The 10,000-nt window shown below is 47.8% G+C and overlaps 1 long non-coding RNA gene across 2 annotated transcripts in view; it reads left to right on the top strand.

Moving 5' to 3' along the window:
• LOC149984757 (uncharacterized) overlaps positions 1-10,000 on the top strand; it is a 171,464-nt gene that overhangs the window by 149,899 nt on the left and 11,565 nt on the right. The gene's annotated exons all lie outside the window — the stretch shown is intronic.

Raw genomic sequence — 10,000 nt, 5'->3', positions numbered from 1 at the left:
AGGGAGTAGGCTGTGAATCAAACTGGGGAGTAGGCTGTTAATCAAACTAGGGAGTAGGCTGTGAATCAAACTGGGGAGTAGGCTGTGAATCAAACTAGGGAGTAGACTGTGAATCAAACTGGGGAGTAGGCTGTGAATCAAACTGGGGAGTAGGCTGTGAATCAAACTGGGGAGTAGGCTGTTAATCAAACTAGGGAGTAGGCTGTGAATCAAACTGGGGAGTAGGCTGTGAATCAAACTAGGGAGTAGGCTGTGAATCAAACTAGGGAGTAGGCTGTGAATCAAACTGGGGAGTAGGCTGTGAATCAAACTAGGGAGTAGACTGTGAATCAAACTGGGGAGTAGGCTGTGAATCAAACTAGGGAGTAGACTGTGAATCAAACTGGGGAGTAGGCTGTTAATCAAACTAGGGAGTAGGCTGTGAATCAAACTGGGGAGTAGGCTGTGAATCAAACTAGGGAGTAGACTGTGAATCAAACTGGGGAGTAGGCTGTGAATCAAACTAGGGAGTAGACTGTGAATCAAACTGGGGAGTAGGCTGTTAATCAAACTAGGGAGTAGGCTGTGAATCAAACTGGGGAGTAGGCTGTGAATCAAACTAGGGAGTAGACTGTGAATCAAACTAGGGAGTAGGCTGTGAATCAAACTGGGGAGTAGACTGTGAATCAAACTATTGAGTAGACTGTGAATCAAACTAAGGAGTAGGCTGTTAATCAAACTGGGGAGTAGACTGTGAATCAAACTAGGGAGTAGACTGTGAATCAAACTAGGGAGTAGACTGTGAATCAAACTAGGGAGTAGGCTGTGAATCAAACTAGGGAGTAGACTGTGAATCAAACTAGGGAGTAGACTGTGAATCAAACTGGGGAGTAGGCTGTTAATCAAACTAGGGAGTAGGCTGTGAATCAAACTGGGGAGTAGGCTGTGAATCAAACTAGGGAGTAGACTGTGAATCAAACTGGGGAGTAGGCTGTGAATCAAACTGGGGAGTAGGCTGTGAATCAAACTGGGGAGTAGGCTGTTAATCAAACTAGGGAGTAGGCTGTGAATCAAACTGGGGAGTAGGCTGTGAATCAAACTAGGGAGTAGGCTGTGAATCAAACTAGGGAGTAGGCTGTGAATCAAACTGGGGAGTAGGCTGTGAATCAAACTAGGGAGTAGACTGTGAATCAAACTGGGGAGTAGGCTGTGAATCAAACTAGGGAGTAGACTGTGAATCAAACGGGGGAGTAGGCTGTTAATCAAACTAGGGAGTAGGCTGTGAATCAAACTGGGGAGTAGGCTGTGAATCAAACTAGGGAGTAGACTGTGAATCAAACTGGGGAGTAGGCTGTGAATCAAACTAGGGAGTAGACTGTGAATCAAACTGGGGAGTAGGCTGTTAATCAAACTAGGGAGTAGGCTGTGAATCAAACTGGGGAGTAGGCTGTGAATCAAACTAGGGAGTAGACTGTGAATCAAACTAGGGAGTAGGCTGTGAATCAAACTGGGGAGTAGGCTGTGAATCAAACTATTGAGTAGACTGTGAATCAAACTAGGGAGTAGGCTGTTAATCAAACTGGGGAGTAGACTGTGAATCAAACTAGGGAGTAGACTGTGAATCAAACTAGGGAGTAGACTGTGAATCAAACTAGGGAGTAGGCTGTGAATCAAACTAGGGAGTAGACTGTGAATCAAACTAGGGAGTAGACTGTGAATCAAACTGGGGAGTAGGCTGTTAATCAAACTAGGGAGTAGGCTGTGAATCAAACTGGGGAGTAGGCTGTGAATCAAACTAGGGAGTAGGCTGTGAATCAAACTAGGGAGTAGGCTGTGAATCAAACTGGGGAGTAGGCTGTGAATCAAACTAGGGAGTAGACTGTGAATCAAACTGGGGAGTAGGCTGTGAATCAAACTAGGGAGTAGACTGTGAATCAAACTGGGGAGTAGGCTGTTAATCAAACTAGGGAGTAGACTGTGAATCAAACTGGGGAGTAGGCTGTGAATCAAACTGGGGAGTAGACTGTGAATCAAACTAGGGAGTAGACTGTGAATCAAACTAGGGAGTGGGCTGTGCCAGTTTGCCACTTTCCCTCCTACATCTAACCTGAGGGAAAATATGGATATTCATTCACAGAGATTTTATCTTCCTTCCAAGAAGAGAGAGATTTTTCTGACTTAAAAAAGAAAAGTTGAGATTCATGTTTTTTTGTTTTTAAAGGGAAGAGTAGTATGGTCAGTGTAGTACTTGGAATGTATAAATAACACTGAGTGTACATCTTGGATCTGTGTGTCAAATGACACGCCAATGGCACCCTATTCTGTAACACACTACTTAAGACCAGAGGCCCTGGGAAGCAGTGACATTTTTGGGACGCATCATAGGGCTGTGACATCATAGGGCTGTGGCATCGTAGGGCTGTGACATCATAGGGCTGAAACATCACAGGGCTGTGACATCATAAGGCTGTGACATCATAGGGCTGTGACATCGTAGGGCTCTGACATCATAGGGCTGTGACATCATAGGGCTGTAACATCATAGGGCTGAAGCATCACAGGGCTGTGACATCATAGGGCTGTGACATCATAGGGCTGTGACATCATAGGGCTGTGGAGGTCATGACATTTCCTCAGCCGGTTATTGTCAGTCAAAAGACTGCCGATCTCTCGGTCAATGACCGGTTCATTAACATAAACACGTTAAGCATCTCCAGGCCGAGCAGACGAACCGCTGATGCACTCTTTGGGAACATCTACATTTAAAATATATGTAATATTATTATTATTATTATTATTATTATTATTATATTATTATTATGTATTATTTACACCATGACAGTAAATATATTATTTTATTTGAGGTAGGTCTAAAGACAAATGATGACATGAAGAAAATGTATTTCAGACAAACAGAGTATATGAATTGGTCTACTTCCTGTATGTTATCTGGCTGTGCTCCCTGCAATACACTGTTAGGCTTGTTCATGTAGCTGAGAAAGATATTTATTTGATTTGACCTTTATTTAACTAGGCAGGTCAGTTAAGAACAAATTCTTATTTACAATGACGGCCTAGAAATAGTGGGTTAACTGCCTTGTTCAGGGGCAGAACGACAGATTATTACCTTGTCAGCTCGGGGATTTGAACTCGCAACCTTCCGGTTGCCGTCCCTGCCGTCCCTACACTCTAACCACTAGGCCACCTGCCGTCCCTACACTCTAACCACTAGGCCACCTGCCGTCCCTACACTCTAACCACTAGGCCACCTGCCGTCCCTACACTCTAACCACTAGGCTACCTGTCTCCCCTACACTCTAACCACTAGGCTACCTGCCGTCCCTACACTCTAACCACTAGGCCACCTGCCGTCCCTACACTCTAACCACTAGGCTACCTGCCGTCCCTACACTCTGACCACTAGGCTACCTGCCGTCCCTACACTCTAACCACTAGGCTACCTGCCGTCCCTACACTCTAACCACTAGGTTACCTGCCGCCCCTACACTCTAACCACTAGGCTACCTGCCGTCCCTACACTCTAACCACTAGGCTACCTGCCGTCCCTCCACTCTAACCACTAGTCTACCTGCCGTCCCTACACTCTAACCACTAGGTTACCTGCCGTCCCTACACTCTAACCACTAGGTTACCTGCCGTCCCTACACTCTAACCACTAGTCTACCTGCCGTCCCTACACTCTAACCACTAGGCTACCTGCCGTCCCTCCACTCTAACCACTAGTCTACCTGCCGTCCCTCCACTCTAACCACTAGTCTACCTGCCGTCCCTACACTCTAACCACTAGTCTACCTGCCTGCCCTACACTCTAACCACTAGACTACCTGCCGCCCCCCACACTCTAACCACTAGGCTACCTGCCGTCCCTACACTCTAACCACTAGTCTACCTGCCGTCCCTACACTCTAACCACTAGGCTACCTGCCGTCCCTACACTCTAACCACTAGGTTACCTGCCGCCCCTACACTCTAACCACTAGGCTACCTGCCGTCCCTACACTCTAACCACTAGGCTACCTGCCGTCCCTCCACTCTAACCACTAGTCTACCTGCCGTCCCTACACTCTAACCACTAGGTTACCTGCCGTCCCTACACTCTAACCACTAGGTTACCTGCCGTCCCTACACTCTAACCACTAGTCTACCTGCCGTCCCTACACTCTAACCACTAGGTTACCTGCCGTCCCTACACTCTAACCACTAGGCTACCTGCCATCTCCAGGCCGAGCAGACGAACCGCTGATGCACTCTTTGGGAACATCTACATTTAAAATCTATGTAATATTATTATTATTATTATTATTATTATTATTATATTATTATTATTGATTATTTACACCATGACAGTAAATATATTATTTTATTTGAGGTAGGTCTAAAGACAAATGATGACATGAAGAAAATGTATTTCAGAAGAACAGAGTATATGAATTGGTCTACTTCCTGTATGTTATCTGGCTGTGCTCCCTGCAATAGGCTGTCAGGCTTGTTCATTTAGCTGACAAGATATTTATTTGATTTGACCTTTATTTAACTAGGCAAGTCAGTTAAGAACAAATTATTATTTACAATGACGGCCCAGGAACAGTGGGTTAGCTGCCTTGTTCAGGGGCAGAACGACAGATTTGTACCTTGTCAGCTCGGGGGTTTGAACTTGCAACCTTCCGGTTGCCGTCCCTGCCGTCCCTACACTCTAACCACTAGGCTACCTGCCGTCCCTGCCATCCCTACACTCTAACCACTAGGCTACCTGCCGTCCGTACACTCTAACCACTAGGCTACCTGCCGTCCGTACACTCTAACCACTAGGCTACCTGCCGTCCCTACACTCTAACCACTAGGCTACCTGCCGTCCCTACACTCTAACCACTAGACTACCTGCCTGCCCCTACACTCTAACCACTAGGCGACCTGCCGTCCCTACACTCTAACCACTAGGCTACCTGCCGTCCCTCCACTCTAACCACTAGGCTACCTGCCTGCCCCTACACTCTAACCACTAGGCTACCTGCCGTCCCTCCACTCTAACCACTAGGCTACCTGCCTGCCCCTACACTCTAACCACTAGGCAACCTGCCGTCCCTACACTCTAACCACTAGGCAACCTGCCGTCCCTACACTTTAACCACTAGGCGACCTGCCGTCCCTACACTCTGGTTTCAGAATGGCCCATCATGACATGGACAGGAACAGTGGCAACCTGCCGTCCCTACACTCTAACCACTAGGCTACCTGCCGTCCCTGCCATCCCTACACTCTAACCACTAGGCTACCTACCGTCCCTACACTCTAACCATTAGGCTACCTGCCGACCCTGCACTCTAACCACTAGGCTACCTGCCGTCCCTACACTCTAACCACTAGGCTACCTGCCGTCCCTACACTCTAACCACTAGGTTACCTGCCGTCCCTACACTCTAACCACTAGGCAACCTGCCGTCCCTACACTCTAACCACTAGGCGACCTGCCGTCCCTACACTTTGGTTTTAGAATGGCCCATTATGACATGGACAGGAACAGTGGCAACCTGCCGTCCCTACACTCCTGTTCCTGTTCCTGCAGCAACCATATGTGAAATCTGTTCGGGAACCTCGATAGTAACATGTTTTCACAACAAAACATATTTCACTTCACTGTTGACAGCCCGTCTGCATGAGAGCGAGAGAGCGAGAGAGAGCGAGAGAGAGAGAGAGAGAGAGAGAGAGAGAGAGAGAGAGAGAGAGAGAGAGAGAGAGAGAGAGAGAGAGAGAGAGAGAGAGAGAGAGGCAGAGAGGCAGGTAGATGTACCAGGGGGAGGCAGAGAGAGAGAGAGACACAGAGACAGAGACAGAGACAGAGAGACAGAGAGACAGAGAGGCAGGTAGATGTACCAGGGGGAGGCAGAGAGCGAGAGAGAGACAGAGAGACAGAGAGACAGAGACAGAGACAGAGACAGCGACAGAGAGACAGAGAGGCAGGTAGATGTACCAGGGGGAGGCAGAGAGAAAGAGAGAGAGAGAGAGAGAGAGAGAGAGACAGAGAGACAGAGAGACACAGAGACAGAGACAGAGACAGAGAGACAGAGAGGCAGGTAGATGTACCAGGGGGAGGCAGAGAGAGAGAGACAGAGAGACAGAGAGACAGAGAGACAGAGACAGAGACAGAGACAGAGACAGAGACAGAGAGACAGAGACAGAGAGGCAGGTAGATGTACCAGGGGGAGGCAGAGAGAGAGAGACAGAGAGGAGGAGATGGAAACGTATGGTGGTGAGACATTCTGCAGCTAAAGGTAACGTTTCACCCAATTAATTATGAAAACACATTTAAAAATAACATTCCCTATTACTAGGCTATTCAAATGCAAATGCACTAATTGTAGGCTAACTTTAAGCCGCCCGGGCACAATCAATGAAACACCAGCATGGCCTAGGGCTGTACGTTCTCTCCCAGACTCACAGAGAGACATTTATAATAGTACAGTCCACACTCAAAGGCAATTACTTAACATTTTTCTTTAATTGTGGACTATAGGCTAGACCAATGATGTACCGAAGACATCTTATATCAGTTTTGTTTTATGTGTTTTTGTTTCTGTAATGAGTGATATGCAGTAGGCTATGTACTGTATAACACTACAATCATCACTATAATTCAGTCCCCCCCCCCCCCCCCCCCACCAAGGCTTGGGCTCAGAAGCCTATACATACATACGAATAGGTTCTAATATGCCTCTGGTTGTTTTGAATGGAACATCACCTTAGAAAGTCGCTTGGCCATTTAGTCGTGTTTGGCTCAGATACAACATCCACAACACGACCATGTTATACACTGGTTTCAACCTGCTGTTGAACTTCTTTCTTCAACTTGATCAATCACAGTGAGCTGAGTTTCAGAAGTACTATTAGGGCTACTGTTTTGACCACAGGTGTTTTATGTGATTTTAGATGGAATTTGCATTGATGTCAGAGTGGTTAGAGGGACAATAGAGCCCTGAGTACCAGACTATTAGGACCTGATGGAGGGGCAGTAGAGTCCTGAGTACCAGGCCATTAGGACCTGATATGGAGGGACAATAGGGCCCTGAGTATCAGGCCATTAGGACCTGATGGAGGGACAATAGGGCCCTGAGTACCAGACTATTAGGACCTGATGGAGGGGCAGTAGAGTCCTGAGTACCAGGCCATTAGGACCTGATATGGAGGGACAATAGGGCCCTGAGTATCAGGCCATTAGGACCTGATGGAGGAACAATAGAGCCCTGAGTACCAGGCCATTAGGACCTGATGGAGGGACAATAGGGCCCTGAGTATCAGGCCATTAGGACCTGATGGAGGGACAATATAGCCCTGAGTACCAGGCCATTAGGACCTGATGGAGGAACAATAGAGCCCTGAGTACCAGGCCATTAGGACCTGATGGAGGGACAATAGAGCCCTGAGTACCAGCCCATTAGGACCTGATGGAGGAACAATAGAGCCCTGAGTACCAGGCCATTAGGACCTGATGGAGGGACAATAGGGCCCTGAGTATCAGGCCATTAGGACCTGATGGAGGGACAATAGAGCCCTGAGTACCAGGCCATTAGGACCTGATGGAGGAACAATAGAGCCCTGAGTAGCAGGCCATTAGGACCTGATGGAGGGACAATAGAGCCCTGAGTACCAGGCCATTAGGACCTGATGGAGGAACAATAGAACCCTGAGTACCAGGCCATTAGGACCTGATGGAGGGACAATAGAGCCCTGAGTACCAGACCATTAGGACCTGATGGAGGGACAATAGAGCCCTGAGTACCAGGCCATTAGGACCTGATTGAGGGACAATATAGCCCTGAGTACCAGGCCATTAGGACCTGATGGAGGAACAATAGAGCCCTGATTACCAGACCATTAGGACCTGATTGTAGCAATAGAGCCATGAGTACCAGGCCATTAGGACCTGATTGTAACAATATAGCCCTGAGTATCAGGCCAATAAGACCTGATGGTAGTTAGCAGGTTGGGTACTATCAAAGCCTGTCCAGAGTGCATAGAAGGAGATTACCGTGACTCAATGGTCAAGTGGAATTTCACTGCCGTTATGACTCATGACTAACCGTGTGGCGGTAACATGGTGGTAACACCGCAACAGCCCTAGACCTTATCCTGGGCCAAGTATGAGAAGCAGTTTGATCTCTCTGACCTGCCCACCACAGAGAGAGAGGGAGAGAGAGAGAGAGAGAGAGAGAGAGAGAGAGAGAGAGAGAGAGAGAGAGAGAGAGAGAGAGAGAGAGAGGGGGAGAGAGAGAGAGAGAGAGAGAGATAGAGAAAGAGAGAGAGGGAGAGGGAGAGAGGGAGAGGGAGAGAAACAGAGAGAGAGAGAGAGAGAGAGAGAGAGAGAGAAAGAGAGACAGAGAGAGAGACAGAGAGAGAGAGAGAGAGAGACTACACCCGCTAATTATCACAATCCAGAAAAGAGCCGTTAAATTCTACAACCACCTAAAAGGAAGTGATTTCCTAACCTTCCATAACAAAGTCATCCCCTACAGAGAAATTAACCTGGAGAAGAGTCCCCTATACAAGCTGGTCCTGTTGCTGTCCTGGGGCTCTGTGGGGTCTGTTTGTGTTTGTGAACAGAGCCCCAGGACAGTAACACAATTAGACCTAACCAAATCATGAGAAAACAAAAAGGTAATTATTTGACACATTGGAAATAATTAACAAAAAACTGAGCAAACTAGAATGCTATTTGGCCCTAAACAGAGAGTACACAGCGGCAGAACTCCTGTCAAACATATGACCATGTTAGAGACACAAATTTCCCACAGATCACAAAGACCTACAAACAAATTTTGAGGTGAGAGAGAGAGAGAGAGAGAGAGAGAGAGAGAGAGAGAGAGAGAGAGAGAGAGAGATGAAGAATTGAAGAGTGAGAGAGAGAGAGGAGAGAGAGAGAGAGAGAGAGAGAGAGAGAGAGAGAGAGGAGAGAGAGAGAGAGAGAGGAGAGAGAGAGAGAGAGAGAGAGAGATGAAGAATGGAAGAGTGAGTGCATAATAATGGTTTTGGTATCAGGGCAGAGGTATTGATAAGTACCCTCAGATGTATTGTGGAGAAAGGCAGAGGGATAAATCTAGCTAGTACCCTCAGATCAGAGTTGTTTATCAATGTCTGTATGCAGCAGGGAAGAGAGTAGCAAACTAAGTCCACAGTTGTTTAGAGTATCAAACTAAGTCCACAGCTGTTCAGTGTCAAACTAAGTCCACAGTTGTTTAGAGTATCAAACTAAGTCCACAGTTGTTTAGCTCTGTGCAGTAGGGAGGAGGGCCAGGGGTGGGACTCTTCAGACTGGGTTAACAGAACTCAGTGACAGGCTGCTTGGTCTGGACTGGTCTGGACTGGTCTGGACTGGTCAGGACTGGTCAGGTCTGGTCAGGTCTGGTCTGGTCAGGTCTGGTCTGGACTGGTCAGGTCTGGTCTGGACTGGTCAGGTCTGGTCTGGTCAGGTCTGGACTGGTCAGGTCAGGTCAGGTCTGGTCTGGTCAGGTCAGGTCAGGTCAGGTCAGGTCAGGTCAGGTCTGGACTGGTCAGGTCTGGTCAGGTCAGGTCAGGTCTGGTCTGGTCAGGTCTGGTCTGTTGGTTGGCTTCTTTAAATATTTGTGTGGTAGATAAATCAAAACAAATTAATCAAAATGTAAAAAAAAAGGGATAAATGAACAGTGACCTTTGGGTCTGTCTGTGGTCTGAAGAGAGAAAGAACGATAGAGGGATAGTAAACAGGCCACAGCAACCACAAGAAAGGAGGGGAAGCGAGGAGGAGAGGGAGGAGCGATAACAGCAGTCTTCTGTGGTTATCTGGTGTGATTAGTCTTTAACCAGTCAGAGTCCTCTCTGTTATAATGACCATAGAGATCTCTACCAGTCCTTTAGTCTCTCCCTCCCTCCCTCCCTCCCTCCCTCCCTCCCTCCCTCCCTCCCTCCCTCCCTCCCTCCCTCCCTCCCTCCCTCTCTCCCTCCCTCCCTCCCTCCCTCTCTCTCTCTCTCT

The sequence above is a fragment of the Oncorhynchus mykiss genome, chromosome 2 (assembly GCF_057628025.1).
Source record: "Oncorhynchus mykiss isolate SJ-2025 chromosome 2, ASM5762802v1, whole genome shotgun sequence".
NCBI classification, from domain to species: Eukaryota; Metazoa; Chordata; class Actinopteri; order Salmoniformes; family Salmonidae; genus Oncorhynchus; species Oncorhynchus mykiss.
Note: the sequence above shows the minus strand (reverse complement) of the source record. Positions and strands in the feature narration are given on the sequence as shown.